We start from the raw sequence: 14279 nt of genomic DNA, 5'->3' as shown, positions 1-14279 counted from the left end.
AACTGGGGACAGAACCTTGAGACATGGGGAATGAACTGTTTCTAACTGGGGACTGAACCTTGAGACATGGAGAATGAACTGTTACTAACTGGGGACTGAACCTTGAGTCATGGAGAATGAACTGTTACTAACTGGAGACTGAACCTTGAGATATGGAGAATGAACTGTTACTAACTGGGGACTGAACCTTGAGATATGGAGAATGAACTGTTACTAACTGGGGACTGAACCTTGAGATATGGGGAATGAACTGTTACTAACTGGGACCTGAACCTTTAGACATGGGGAATGAACTGTTACTAGCTGGAGACTGAACCTTGAGATATGGAGAATGAACTGTTACTAACTGGGGACTGAACCTTGAGATATGGGGAATGAACTGTTACTAACTGGGGACTGAACCTTGAGTCATGGGGAATGAACTGTTACTAACTGGGGACTGAACCTTGAGACATGGGGAATGAACTGTTACTAACTGGGGACAGAACCTTGAGACATGGAGAATGAACTGTTACTAACTGGGGACAGAACTTTGAGACATGGGGAATGAACTGTTACTAACTGGGGACTGAACCTTGAGTCATGGGGAATGAACTGTTACTAACTGGGGACAGAACCTTGAGACATGGGGAATGAACTGTTACTAACTGGGGACTGAACCTTGAGACATGGGGAATGAACTGTTACTAACTGGGGACAGAACCTTGAGACATGGGGAATGAACTGTTACTAACTGGGGACTGAACCTTGAGTCATGGGGAATGAACTGTTACTAACTGGGGACAGAACCTTGAGACATGGGGAATGAACTGTTACTAACTGGGGACTGAACCTTGAGTCATGGGGAATGAACTGTTACTAACTGGGGACAGAACCTTGAGACATGGGGAATGAACTGTTACTAACTGGGGACTGAACCTTGAGACATGGGGAATGAACTGTTACTAACTGGGGACTGAACCTTGAGACATGGGGAATGAACTGTTACTAACTGGGGACTGAACCTTGAGACATGGGGAATGAACTGTTACTAACTGGGGACTGAACCTTGAGTCATGGGGAATGAACTGTTACTAACTGGGGACTGAACCTTGAGACATGGGGAATGAACTGTTACTAACTGGGGACTGAACCTTGAGTCATGGGGAATGAACTGTTACTAACTGGAGACTGAACCTTGAGTCATGGGGAATGAACTGTTACTAACTGGGGACTGAACCTTGAGACATGGGGAATGAACTGTTACTAACTGGGGACTGAACCTTGAGACATGGGGAATGAACTGTCACTAACTGGGGACTGAACCTTGAGACATGGGGAATGAACTGTTACTAACTGGGGACAGAACCTTGAGACATGGGGAATGAACTGTTACTAACTGGGGACAGAACCTTGAGTCATGGGGAATGAACTGTTACTAACTGGGGACTGAACCTTGAGTCATGGGGAATGAACTGTTACTAACTGGGGACTGAACCTTGAGACATGGGGAATGAACTGTTACTAACTGGGGACAGAACCTTGAGACATGGAGAATGAACTGTTACTAACTGGGGACAGAACCTTGAGACATGGGGAATGAACTGTTACTAACTGGGGACTGAACCTTGAGTCATGGGGAATGAACTGTTACTAACTGGGGACAGAACCTTGAGACATGGGGAATGAACTGTTACTAACTGGGGACTGAACCTTGAGACATGGGGAATGAACTGTTACTAACTGGGGACAGAACCTTGAGACATGGGGAATGAACTGTTACTAACTGGGGACTGAACCTTGAGTCATGGGGAATGAACTGTTACTAACTGGGGACAGAACCTTGAGACATGGGGAATGAACTGTTACTAACTGGGGACTGAACCTTGAGTCATGGGGAATGAACTGTTACTAACTGGGGACAGAACCTTGAGACATGGGGAATGAACTGTTACTAACTGGGGACTGAACCTTGAGACATGGGGAATGAACTGTTACTAACTGGGGACAGAACCTTGAGACATGGGGAATGAACTGTTACTAACTGGGGACTGAACCTTGAGTCATGGGGAATGAACTGTTACTAACTGGAGACTGAACCTTGAGTCATGGGGAATGAACTGTTACTAACTGGGGACTGAACCTTGAGACATGGGGAATGAACTGTTACTAACTGGGGACAGAACCTTGAGACATGGGGAATGAACTGTTACTAACTGGGGACTGAACCTTGAGACATGGGGAATGAACTGTTACTAACTGGGGACTGAACCTTGAGACATGGGGAATGAACTGTTACTAACTGGGGACTGAACCTTGAGACATGGGGAATGAACTGTTACTAACTGGGGACTGAACCTTGAGTCATGGGGAATGAACTGTTACTAACTGGGGACTGAACCTTGAGATATGGAGAATGAACTGTTACTAACTGGGGACTGAACCTTGAGTCATGGGGAATGAACTGTTACTAACTGGGGACTGAACCTTGAGACATGGGGAATGAACTGTTACTAACTGGGGACTGAACCTTTAGACATGGGGAATGAACTGTTACTAACTGGGGACTGAACCTTGAGACATGGGGACTGAACTGTTACTAACTGGGGACTGAACCTTGAGACATGGGGAATGAACTGTTACTAACTGGAGACTGAACCTTGAGTCATGGGGAATGAACTGTTACTAACTGGGGACAAAACCTTGAGACATGGGGAATGAACTGTTACTAACTGGGGACTGAACCTTGAGATATGGAGAATGAACTGTTACTAACTGGGGACTGAACCTTGAGACATGGGGAATGAACTGTTACTAACTGGGGACTGAACCTTGAGACATGGGGAATGAACTGTTACTAACTGGGGACTGAACCTTGAGTCATGGGGAATGAACTGTTACTAACTGGGGACTGAACCTTGAGATATGGAGAATGAACTGTTACTAACTGGGGACTGAACCTTGAGTCATGGGGAATGAACTGTTACTAACTGGGGACTGAACCTTGAGACATGGGGAATGAACTGTTACTAACTGGGGACTGAACCTTTAGACATGGGGAATGAACTGTTACTAACTGGGGACAGAACCTTGAGATATGGAGAATGAACTGTTACTAACTGGGGACAGAACCTTGAGACATGGGGAATGAACTGTTACTAACTGGGGACAGAACCTTGAGATATGGAGAATGAACAGTTACTAACTGGGGACAGAACCTTGAGACATGGAGAATGAACTGTTACTAACTGGAGACTGAACCTTGAGTCATGTGGAATGAACTGTTACTAACTGGGGACTGAACCTTTAGTCATGGGGAATGAACTGTTTCTAACTGGGGACTGAACCTTGAGACATGGGGAATGAACTGTTACTAACTGGGGACAGAACCTTGAGACATGGGGAATGAACTGTTACTAACTGGGGACTGAACCTTGAGATATGGAGAATGAACTGTTACTAACTGGGGACTGAACCTTGAGATATGGAGAATGAACTGTTACTAACTGGGGACTGAACCTTGAGTCATGGAGAATGAACTGTTACTAGCTCGAGACTGAACCTTGAGATATGGAGAATGAACTGTTACTAACTGGGGACAGAACCTTGAGACATGGGGAATGAACTGTTTCTAACTGGGGACTGAACCTTGAGACATGGAGAATGAACTGTTACTAACTGGGGACTGAACCTTGAGTCATGGAGAATGAACTGTTACTAACTGGAGACTGAACCTTGAGATATGGAGAATGAACTGTTACTAACTGGGGACTGAACCTTGAGATATGGAGAATGAACTGTTACTAACTGGGGACTGAACCTTGAGATATGGGGAATGAACTGTTACTAACTGGGACCTGAACCTTTAGACATGGGGAATGAACTGTTACTAGCTGGAGACTGAACCTTGAGATATGGAGAATGAACTGTTACTAACTGGGGACTGAACCTTGAGATATGGGGAATGAACTGTTACTAACTGGGGACTGAACCTTGAGATATGGGGAATGAACTGTTACTAACTGGGGACTGAACCTTTAGACATGGGGAATGAACTGTTACTAACTGGAGACTGAACCTTGAGATATGGAGAATGAACTGTTACTAACTGGGGACTGAACCTTGAGATATGGGGAATGAACTGTTACTAACTGGGGACTGAACCTTGAGACATGGGGAATGAACTGTTACTAACTGGGGACAGAACCTTGAGACATGGGGAATGAACTGTTACTAACTGGGGACTGAACCTTGAGACATGGGGAATGAACTGTTACTAACTGGGGACTGAACCTTGAGACATGGGGAATGAACTGTTACTAACTGGGGACTGAACCTTGAGACATGGGGAATGAACTGTTACTAACTGGGGACTGAACCTTGAGTCATGGGGAATGAACTGTTACTAACTGGGGACTGAACCTTGAGATATGGAGAATGAACTGTTACTAACTGGGGACTGAACCTTGAGTCATGGGGAATGAACTGTTACTAACTGGGGACTGAACCTTGAGACATGGGGAATGAACTGTTACTAACTGGGGACTGAACCTTTAGACATGGGGAATGAACTGTTACTAACTGGGGACTGAACCTTGAGACATGGGGACTGAACTGTTACTAACTGGGGACTGAACCTTGAGACATGGGGAATGAACTGTTACTAACTGGAGACTGAACCTTGAGTCATGGGGAATGAACTGTTACTAACTGGGGACAAAACCTTGAGACATGGGGAATGAACTGTTACTAACTGGGGACTGAACCTTGAGATATGGAGAATGAACTGTTACTAACTGGGGACTGAACCTTGAGACATGGGGAATGAACTGTTACTAACTGGGGACTGAACCTTGAGACATGGGGAATGAACTGTTACTAACTGGGGACTGAACCTTGAGTCATGGGGAATGAACTGTTACTAACTGGGGACTGAACCTTGAGATATGGAGAATGAACTGTTACTAACTGGGGACTGAACCTTGAGTCATGGGGAATGAACTGTTACTAACTGGGGACTGAACCTTGAGACATGGGGAATGAACTGTTACTAACTGGGGACTGAACCTTTAGACATGGGGAATGAACTGTTACTAACTGGGGACAGAACCTTGAGATATGGAGAATGAACTGTTACTAACTGGGGACAGAACCTTGAGACATGGGGAATGAACTGTTACTAACTGGGGACAGAACCTTGAGATATGGAGAATGAACAGTTACTAACTGGGGACAGAACCTTGAGACATGGAGAATGAACTGTTACTAACTGGAGACTGAACCTTGAGTCATGTGGAATGAACTGTTACTAACTGGGGACTGAACCTTTAGTCATGGGGAATGAACTGTTTCTAACTGGGGACTGAACCTTGAGACATGGGGAATGAACTGTTACTAACTGGGGACAGAACCTTGAGACATGGGGAATGAACTGTTACTAACTGGGGACTGAACCTTGAGATATGGAGAATGAACTGTTACTAACTGGGGACTGAACCTTGAGATATGGAGAATGAACTGTTACTAACTGGGGACTGAACCTTGAGTCATGGAGAATGAACTGTTACTAGCTCGAGACTGAACCTTGAGATATGGAGAATGAACTGTTACTAACTGGGGACAGAACCTTGAGACATGGGGAATGAACTGTTTCTAACTGGGGACTGAACCTTGAGACATGGAGAATGAACTGTTACTAACTGGGGACTGAACCTTGAGTCATGGAGAATGAACTGTTACTAACTGGAGACTGAACCTTGAGATATGGAGAATGAACTGTTACTAACTGGGGACTGAACCTTGAGATATGGAGAATGAACTGTTACTAACTGGGGACTGAACCTTGAGATATGGGGAATGAACTGTTACTAACTGGGACCTGAACCTTTAGACATGGGGAATGAACTGTTACTAGCTGGAGACTGAACCTTGAGATATGGAGAATGAACTGTTACTAACTGGGGACTGAACCTTGAGATATGGGGAATGAACTGTTACTAACTGGGGACTGAACCTTGAGATATGGGGAATGAACTGTTACTAACTGGGGACTGAACCTTTAGACATGGGGAATGAACTGTTACTAACTGGAGACTGAACCTTGAGATATGGAGAATGAACTGTTACTAACTGGGGACTGAACCTTGAGATATGGGGAATGAACTGTTACTAACTGGGGACTGAACCTTGAGACATGGGGAATGAACTGTTACTAGCTGGAGACTGAACCTTGAGATATGGAGAATGAACTGTTACTAACTGGGGACTGAACCTTGAGACATGGGGAATGAACTGTTACTAACTGGGGACTGAACCTTGAGATATGGGGAATGAACTGTTACTAACTGGGGACTGAACCTTGAGACATGGGGAATGAACTGTTACTAGCTGGAGACTGAACCTTGAGATATGGAGAATGAACTGTTACTAACTGGGGACTGAACCTTGAGACATGGGGAATGAACTGTTACTAACTGGGGACTGAACCTTGAGATATGGGGAATGAACTGTTACTAACTGGGGACTGAACCTTGAGACATGGGGAATGAACTGTTACTAACTGGGGACTGAACCTTGAGATATGGGGAATGAACTGTTACTAACTGGGACCTGAAAATTGAGACATGGGGAATGAACTGTTACTAACTGGGGACTGAACCTTGAGTCATGGGGAATGAACTGTTACTAACTGGGGACTGAACCTTGAGTCATGGGGAATGAACTGTTACTAACTGGGGACTGAACCTTGAGACATGGGGAATGAACTGTTACTAACTGGGGACTGAACCTTGAGACATGGGGAATGAACTGTTACTAACTGGGGACTGAACCTTGAGACATGGGGAATGAACTGTTACTAACTGGGGACTGAACCTTGAGATATGGGGAATGAACTGTTACTAACTGGGACCTGAAAATTGAGACAGGGGAATGAGCTGGCTCTACCCAGGGACTGACTATCGGGACGTGTGGAATTCACGATCTTCTTGAACCTGGGACTGAAGAATTAATTTCTCACATGTGGCTGCGGCTTTACAGAGACCTGGATTGTTGGAGCACAGCTACTTGAGGCTGTTTATTCAATGTAATATTTATTGTATTTAAGTTTGTTACTTTTGTTATTATACATTAGGGAACAAATGAACATTACATTAATCTTGAAGGAAGCGATGTTATTCTAATTTTCTGCCCTGCCATAATTAGATCTCCTGGTGAATGATGGAGTGATGAGAAAGGTCCACAGCTGGAAGTAAACAGGGATTGTAGACTGAGGAACAACAGCAGGTGAACCAGCACAGGATTGTGAGAGCACCAACCAGAGAGAACCCTTCCCATTCAAAGAGCTGTCATAGATCAACTGGGGAGAAAGGTAAGAGAAAGTCCCATTTACTGTGAGAAACACTGGTCCTGTAGACAGTACACAAAGGTTACAGGGTGAGGCAGGAAATGGTGAGAATGAGATTGGCAGAGTCTGACCACGGGGAACAATTATCCAGCATAAGGCCGAGCAATGGATTGTGAAGTGAGATCAGTTTCTGTCTCAAAGCACGCAGGCATGAGTGAATTTTGTGTGTATTTTAGATTTCAGATGTTTCCCATCGTGAGGGAATCTAGAACCAGGGGGCACAGTTTAAAATTAAGGGGTTTCCCATTTAAGACGGAGATGAGGAGCAATTTCTTCTCTCAGTGGGTTGTTCATCTTCAGAATTCTCTGTTCCAGAGAGTAGTGGAAGCTGGGTCATTGAATATATTCATGGCTGAGTTCGACTGATCTTTGATCTACAAGTGAGTCGAGAGTTATGGATGACCAGCAGGAAAGTGAAGTTAATGTCACAATCAGATCAGCTCTGATCTTACTGATTGGCGAGACAGGCTCCAGGGGTCAAATGACCTACTCCTACTCCTGCTCCTATTTCTTCTGTTCTTATGTTCAGGGATTGTTTAATTCAGCAGTTAAATGGTTAATGTGCTCGTGTACAGAAACAGCCTTTCCCTCAGCTCACAGACAAGACACTGACCCTGGCTTAAACCACAAACCTCAGGAATTCAACAGGAATTTTAGCAAACAAGCTCCCAGATGGAAATGTAACAATTCATTTCTCACCATTTGTCTGTTGCATTGCATTTCCCTGGAAGAAGAGATAAAATAAATTATAACTGAAGTTGTTCACAGCTGAATTGGCCACAAGTTGTCAAACTGGTTGGATTCGGTTTCACTCGAAAGGCATTTCCCTGTTCTGAAGCAAATGAGGAATAGTTGAGTCGAAATCCATCCTGAGGGCAGGAAGCATCTTTCACACAGAGGCTGGAGCTCTGAGTCTCACAGAATAAGGATCAGATCAAATTCCCAACTTGTAATTTGTTGAAATCAAACAAGGAATTTCTGCCTGATTGGTTATTTCAGTATAACTAGGATAGAGCTTGCAACATCCACATGTAAATAAAGAGATATAAACTCCCTGCTTCATCAAGGTGAGGGTCATGTAGCAGCAAAGCCTCATTTGTGTCTTTACTCTTTCATTTCTCTCTTGTTTCTTCCTCTCTAAAACCTGTTGTGTTGCCCGGCTGCCGGGGGTGCAGTTACTCTGCAGCTGTGGGCTCACACTGTGACTGAAGCAGTACATTTTCTTCTTTTGGGCCTCCTTATCTCGAGAGACAATGGATACGCGCCTGGAGGTGGTCAGTGGTTTGTGAAGCAGCGCCTGGAGTGGCTATAAAGGCCAATTCTGGAGTGACAGGCTCTTCCACAGGTGCTGCAGAGAAATTTGTTTGTTGGGGCTGTTGCACAGTTGGCTCTCCCCTTGCGCCTCTGTCTTTTTTCCTGCCAACTACTAAGTCTCTTCGACTTGCCACAATTTAGCCCTGTCTTTATGGCTGCCCGCCAGCTCTGGCGAATGCTGGCAACTGACTCCCACGACTTGTGATCAATGTCACACGATTTCATGTCGCGTTTGCAGACGTCTTTATAACGGAGACATGGACGGCCGGTGGGTCTGATACCAGTGGCGAGCTCGCTGTACAATGTGTCTTTGGGGATCCTGCCATCTTCCATGCGGCTCACATGGCCAAGCCATCTCAAGCGCCGCTGACTCAGTAGTGTGTATAAGCTGGGGATGTTGGCCGCTTCAAGGACTTCTGTGTTGGAGATATAGTCCTGCCACCTGATGCCAAGTATTCTGCGGAGGCAGCGAAGATGGAATGAATTGAGACGTCGCTCTTGGCTGGCATACGTTGTCCAGGCCTCGCTGCCGTAGAGCAAGGTACTGAGGACACAGGCCTGATACACTCAGACTTTTGTGTTCCGTGTCAGTGCGCCATTTTCCCACACTCTCTTGGCCAGTCTGAACATAGCAGTGGAAGCCTTACCCATGCGCTTGTTGATTTCTGCATCTAGAGACAGGTTACTGGTGATAGTTGAGCCTAGGTAGGTGAACTCTTGAACCACTTCCAGAGCGTGGTCGCCAATATTGATGGATGGAGCATTTCTGACATCCTGCCCCATGATGTTCGTTTTCTTGAGGCTGATGGTTAGGCCAAATTCATTGCAGGCAGACGCAAACCTGTCGATGAGACTCTGCAGGCATTCTTCAGTGTGAGATGTTAAAGCAGCATCGTCAGCAAAGAGGAGTTCTCTGATGAGGACTTTCCGTACTTTGGACTTCGCTCTTAGACGGGCAAGGTTGAACAACCTGCCCCCTGATCTTGTGTGGAGGAAAATTCCTTCTTCAGAGGATTTGAACGCATGTGAAAGCAGCAGGGAGAAGAAAATCCCAAAAAGTGTGGGTGCGAGAACACAGCCCTGTTTCACACCACTCAGGATAGGAAAGGGCTCTGATGAGGAGCCACCATGTTGAATTGTGCCTTTCATATTGTCATGGAATGAGGTGATGATACTTAGTAGCTTTGGTGGACATCCGATCTTTTCTAGTAGTCTGAAGAGACCACGTCTGCTGACGAGGTCAAAGGCTTTGGTGAGATCAATGAAAGCAATGTAGAGGGGCATCTGTTGTTCACGGCATTTCTCCTGTATCTGACGAAGGGAGAACAGCATGTCAATAGTCGATCTCTCTGCACGAAAGCCACACTGTGCCTCAGGGTAGACGCGCTCGGCCAGCTTCTGGAGCCTGTTCAGAGCGACTCGAGCAAAGACTTTCCCCACTATGCTGAGCAGGGAGATTCCACGGTAGTTGTTGCAGTCACCGCGGTCACCTTTGTTTTTATAGAGGGTGATGATGTTGGCATCGCGCATGTCCTGGGGTACTGCTCCCTCGTCCCAGCACAGGCATAGCAGTTCATGTAGTGCTGAGAGTATAGCAGGCTTGGCACTCTTGATTATTTCAGGGGTAATGCTGTCCTTCCCAGGGGCTTTTCCGCTGGCTAGGGAATCAATGGCATCACTGAGTTCCGATTTGGTTGGCTGTATGTCCAGCTCATCCATGACTGGTAGAGGCTGGGCTGCATTGAGGGCAGTCTCAGTGACAGCATTCTCCCTGGAGTACAGTTCTAGGTAGTGCTCAACCCAGCGGTCCATCTGTTTGCGTTGGTCAGTGATTATGTCCCCCGATTTAGATTTGAGGGGGGTGATCTTCTTGATGGTTGGCCCAAGAGCTCTCTTCATGCCATCATACATTCCTCTGATGTTTCCGGTGTCTGAGGCCAGCTGAATATGGCTGCATAGGTGTTGCCAGTAGTCGTTTGCGCAACGCCTAGCTGTTCTTTGTGCAGTACTTCTGGCTGCTTTAAGTGCTGCGGATGTTAAATCGCTGGGGGCTTTCTTGTAGTTCAAAAGTGCAATGCGCTTAGCGGCTATGACAGGTTCCAGCTCTTCATTATGAGATTGAAACCAGTCTGCATTTCTCTTCGCACTTTTGCCGTAGGTGGTCAAAGCTGACTCATAGATGGCGTCTCTGATGTGGGCCCACTTGGTCTCAGCATCCCCTGTGGGAGTGTTTTGAAGGGCTGTTACAAGTGAATTTAGAAATTTTTGTAACAGCTGTGGGTGAGAAATTCTGCTCGTGTTGATGCGCGGGTGGCCCTTCTGCTTGGAATGATGCAACTTCTTTGGTCTGAGTCTAACCTTGCTGCACACCAGGGAGTGGTCGGTGTCGCAGTCCGCACTGTGGAAGCTGCGTGTGATTTGAACACTGTTTAAGGCGGCTCGCCTTGTGACAATGAGGTCTAGCTGGTGCCAACGACGTGATCTTGGGTGCCTCCATGAAACCTGGTGACAGGGTTTAGTGTGAAAGAACGAGTTGGTGATGCAGAGGTTATGATAGGTACACAACTCAAGCAGTCTCTGCCCGTTCTCATTCTCATTTTAAACCAGGGATATCAGGGTTAAACCCTCCTGGGTTCCAGCAGTCTACCCACAGGCACATTTGAAGAGCGATTGTGAATCAGAAAGCAGGAAAAAATAACTGAGGATTTACCCCATTCTGGTCCAGAGGCACCTCCTTCCGACTGTTGTCATTCACAGTTCAGACAGACAGCATTGGGAACCTTGTCCTTCCAACTTGGTATTTTCTTTGATCTTTTTGACTCACTGAACTGTTCCTTACCCGGTACATTTTAATTTAACTGATCAAAGGCGGGATCAGAAGTTCAGACCAAACACAAAGTTCAGCTCAGTAAACTATTAACACATTTGCACTGGCAAATTATCCCTCTCTGCCAAGCACCTGGAAAATCAGCCTATAGTTACTTGAGGCCGGAATGAACACAATCCAGTCACAGAATAGGAGTAACTTCCGAGAGAGAACTTATTCCCGAATCATTATTACAATGAATTATTGTTTAACACAGCAATGTCAGTTTGTCAGTTTCAGACAGTTAGGAATGGATGTGAATGAGCTGAGAATGGAGCAGGGACTTGTGTTTTTACTGAAATAAGTTCATGTTAATGAGATCATTTGTCAAACTGACTGAATAGAAACAGACTCCAGAGAGAAACAAACTTCGGGAATGTTTTAGATGCCAAGTGGTTCAGGGCTGAAAACCGTCTTTCACACAGATAGGAGGATCCTGATGATCAAGCTTAAAATAATTAACTGCCTAAATTACTAACAGGTAGGAGGTCCCATCAATAATCTTTATATACAAAAATGGAAAATACTGGAAATACTCAGCAGGTCAGGCAGCATCTGTGGAGAGAAAAACAAAGGTGTCACAGAGCTGAAACATTAACTCTGATTTTCTCTTCAGAAATGCTGCCTGACCTGCTGAGCATTTCCAGCACTTTCTGATTTTATTTCAGATTTCCAGCATCTGCACTATTTTGCTTTTGTATTAATCGTTATACAACAAGTTTTCATCCTTCTGGTTAACTCCATTCATGATCTCCTTCCTCCTCCAGCCCAACAAGACACCCTTTGAGAACGCTCCCCCACTTAGACATTACACATTCCTCTTTGATGGCAAAATATTTGTTGTTAAATGTCTCAAACTCCTCCCAGCTGCAAAGGGTTGGATCACTCAGACCTCTTCAATATCAATTTCCGCTTCAATCACTCTTCTGAACTGGACTTCTGTGAATAGGTGATTCCTGGTGATCCTTTCGGGCTTTTACTGCTCTGCAAACTTCAACTTTCAAAACAGGTTCAGGGCTCCACAGCCTTTCACTCCATCAGGTATCTGAGAGCAGCTTCTAGCTCTCTCACTCCCTCCAATGAGGCCGCCACCACTGGTTATCTTCCTTACAACCTGCTCTGAGGTGGTAACTGCTGGTTTCCTTTCTTAGAGCCTGTCTGCTTTCAGAAAATCTGTAAAATTTAACTGGAAGTAAACATAAACAGCTAAATCTCCTTTTCCAATACGGAAATTACAGAAGTCTGGTTTTCAGCAGAGCCAACAATGGACCCAGTGTGATCAGACGGTGTGTAACCCGGGGAGGATGGACCCAGTGTGATCAGACAGTGTGTAACCCGGGGAGGATGGACCCAGTGAGATCAGACAGTGTGTAACCCGGGGAGGATGGACCCAGTGAGATCAGACAGTGTGGAACCCGGGGAGGATGGACCCAGTGAGATCAGACAGTGTGTAACCCGGGGAGGATGGACCCAGTGAGATCAGACAGTGTGTAACCCGGGGAGGATGGACCCAGTGTGATCAGACGGTGTGTAACCCGGGGAGGATGGACCCAGTGTGATCAGACGGTGTGTAACCCGGGGAGGATGGACCCAGTGTGATCAGACAGTGTGTAACCTGGGGAGGATGGATCGAGTGTGATCAGACAGTGTGTAACCCGGGGAGGATGAACCCAGTGAGATCAGACAGTGAATAACCCAGAGAGGATGGACCCAGTGAGATCAGACAGTGTGTAACCAGGGAAGGATGGACCCAGTGAGATCAGACAGTGTGTAACCAGGGAAGGATGGACCCAGTGTGATCAGACAGTGAATAACACGGGCAGGATGGACCCAGTGGGATCGGAAAGTGTGTAACCTGGGGAGGATGGACCCAATGTGATCAGACAGTGTGTAACCCGGGGAGGATGGACCCAGTGAGATCAGACAGTGTGTAACCCGGGGAGGATGGACCCAGTGAGATCAGACAGTGTGTAACCCGGGGAGGATGGACCCAGTGTGATCAGACAGTGTGTAACCCGGGGAGGATGAACCCAGTGAGATCAGACAGTGTGTAACCCGGGGAGGATGGACCCAGTGAGATCAGACAGTGTGTAACCAGGGAAGGATGGACCCAGTGTGATCAGACAGTGAATAACACGGGCAGGATGGACCCAGTGGGATCGGAAAGTGTGTAACCTGGGGAGGATGGACCCAATGTGATCAGACAGTGTGTAACCCGGGGAGGATGGACCCAGTGAGATCAGACAGTGTGTAACCCGGGGAGGATGGACCCAGTGAGATCAGACAGTGTGTAACCCGGGGAGGATGGACCCAGTGTGATCAGACAGTGTGTAACCCGGGGAGGATGAACCCAGTGAGATCAGACAGTGTGTAACCCGGGGAGGATGGACCCTGTGAGATCAGACAGTGTGTAACCCGGGGAGGATGGACCCAGTGAGATCAGACAGTGTGTAGTCCGGGGAGGATGGACCCAGTGAGATCAGACAGTGTGTAACCCAGGGTGGGTGGACCCAGTGAGATCAGACAGTGTGTAACCCGGGGAGGATGGACCCAGTGAGATCAGACAGTGTGTAACCCGGGGAGGATGGACCCAGTGAGATCAGACAGTGTGTAACCCGGGGAGGATGGACCCAGTGAGATCAGACAGTGTGTAACCCGGGGAGGATGGACCCAGTGAGATCAGACAGTGTGTAATCCGGGGGAGGATGGACCCAG

General features: G+C 46.5%; 1 protein-coding gene across 5 annotated transcripts in view; it reads left to right on the top strand.

Moving 5' to 3' along the window:
- LOC137345297 (NACHT, LRR and PYD domains-containing protein 3-like) overlaps positions 1-14279 on the top strand; it is a 141711-nt gene that overhangs the window by 30462 nt on the left and 96970 nt on the right. For all 5 annotated transcript variants that reach the window (XM_068008786.1, XM_068008782.1, XM_068008785.1 and 2 more), the window contains exon 4: positions 7183-7348. The gene's annotated coding sequence lies outside the window, so the exon portion shown is untranslated. The remainder of the gene's footprint in view (positions 1-7182; positions 7349-14279) is intronic.

The sequence above is a fragment of the Heterodontus francisci genome, chromosome 28, assembly GCF_036365525.1.
Source record: "Heterodontus francisci isolate sHetFra1 chromosome 28, sHetFra1.hap1, whole genome shotgun sequence".
Classification (NCBI taxonomy): Eukaryota; Metazoa; Chordata; class Chondrichthyes; order Heterodontiformes; family Heterodontidae; genus Heterodontus; species Heterodontus francisci.
The sequence above is the reverse complement of the archived record's forward strand: the minus strand, read 5'-3'. Positions and strand labels throughout refer to the sequence as shown.